Genomic DNA, 2,467 nt, shown 5'->3' with positions numbered 1-2,467 from the left:
ACCGTCTACCAATGCCCATACTATTCCTCGCTTCAATGGAGTGGTCAGTGTCATTTCGGATAACATTCACTGGATGTCCCCCACTGCAAAAAGTATTTATTTTTTCATGGGTCTCCCATTTAAACTGAACGCGGGGGGAAATGCTCTAAAATTAGGAGAAACTGTGGTTAACCTCAGTTCGCGAAAACTTTCTCCCCTTGAAGAAAGAGTTTTTGATAGAGGTCTAACATTTATTCCGACATCTAAAACTCTTTCCCATGAACCAATTTTATCGTTGGTTGAACACGTCAATAGGACTTTTAAGTTAAATTTCTTTTTTCGGAATAGACTCGGCAGAGGCAAGCGAATACCGTTCATTGAAAAGTCTGGTTGGACTCCACCAGACAGCGCGATTGACTCAGATATTTTGGCTACTTGCGATAAATTACATGAAGAAATATCTCATTTACCTTTGGTGAATGAAAAACACAACCTCACCAAGTTTGAAAGGAAAGCTTTGAATAGCCTAAAAAACGATCAGAACATTATAATACGAAAGAGTGACAAAGGCAGTTGCTGTGTCATACAGAATCGCGAAGACTACATTTTTGAATTAGAGAAACAATTGAACAATGCTAATCATTACCGTGTACTTGATCAACCTATTTTCATGGAAACTGCGCAAAAGATAAACAATATTTTAAAAACTTTAGTAAACAAACAATTTATTTCTGATTCCCAATATGACTATCTTTCAGCGAAACCCGAAGTCCGTCAACGTCACATTTATACTTTACCGAAGATTCACAAAAACCCGGAAACTGAATGGTCATTAGCCAATAGGATTCCTAAAGGCAGGCCTATTATCTCAGATTGCGCGAGCGAATCCTACCGTGTTTCTGAATACATTGACCATTTTTTACTTCCATTAGCGTGTAAGCATCCGTCATATCTTAAGGATACCACCGATTTTGTTGAAAAAATTAAAAGGTTGAATGTTCCTCCAAACGCAAGATTTATCTCATTAGATGTTACGAGTATATATACCAATATTGATAATAAAACCGGTTTAGACGCTGTCCGAAAGGCCTTTCTTCGAAATCCCTGCGTAGATAGACCCGACAAAGAAATATTAGAACTTTTGGAATTATGTCTAACGCGAAATGACTTTGCCTTTAATGAAAAAATTTATCTCCAGACTTCAGGCACCGCGATGGGCAAAAGATTTGCGCCGAGTTATGCAAATATCTGTATGGCTGAGTGGGAACTGGAAATTTTTTCCATTTCCCCTTTTGAACCTTTCTTTTATGGAAGGTTTCTTGACGATATTTTTATTATTTGGACCGAGTCTATAACAAATTTTGGCAATATTTTGAAATTTTAAGTAATCACCACCCTTCTGTAAAACTAACTGCGAATATTTCTGAACAAAGTATGGATTTTTTGGATACTACGGTATTCAAAGGACCAAGTTTCTCTCAAACAAACAAATTAGACATCAAAGTATTTTTTAAACCAACGGATACTCACCAACTTTTATATAAAAACTCTTTTCACCCAAAACATACTTTAACGGGAATAATCAAATCACAAATTTTGCGTTTTTTTAGAATTTGCACTCAAAAAGTAGATTTTGATGCAGCTTGTAGACTAGTTTTCAGTAAATTAAGAGAGAGGGGCTATTCCAAACGATTCTTGCGCAAAATTAAAAATGACACTGTTTTGGACCTTTTGAAAATTAATGAACCCCCTCCTCCAATAAATAACTTTGGCGCAATACCATGTAGAGGTTCTCGGTGTCGCACCTGTGAACATATCCATATGTCTCATTATTTTCAAAATAAAAAAAACGGAAAAATATTTGAAATTAAAGAACGTCTCACGTGTACGGATAAAAACATCATTTACCTAATTTCGTGTAAAAAATGTGACAAACAATACGTCGGCGAAACCCAGAACGCGTTGCGAACTCGATTTAGCGGCAATCGCTTTGATATAATTCATAGCAAAAATAGACCAATTTCTCATCATTTTAATTTACCTGACCATTCCATTGAAGACCTACTTATCATGCCTATTGAATCAATTCCTGACTCTGATCTTATCAAACCAAAAACCAAACGATTACAGAGAGAAAGCTACTGGATGGACAACTCCAAACAGTGGCTCCAAATGGACTTAACATCCAGCATGATAATCAAATGATTCCATTTGTTGCCACCTTTAATCATACAACTGCCAAAACCTCATCCATCGTCAAACAGTATTACAGTGAATTACAGAACAGATTTCCAAATGTATATACCAAACGACTTGTAATTGCCTATAAGCGCAATAAAAACCTTAGTAATTTTCTGGTCTGTGGTAGACTCGATCCCATTGAATCCAATAATACTTGACCCCCCTCTCTATTTTCTAGCTCATTAAGTATAATATATTCTAATCCTTATATATAGATGTTTATCTTTTCAGAACCTTTAAATACTCT

Source organism: Lottia gigantea, assembly GCF_000327385.1.
Source record: "Lottia gigantea unplaced genomic scaffold LOTGIsca_27, whole genome shotgun sequence".
Classification (NCBI taxonomy): Eukaryota; Metazoa; Mollusca; class Gastropoda; family Lottiidae; genus Lottia; species Lottia gigantea.
This window is presented reverse-complemented; position numbering follows the sequence as displayed.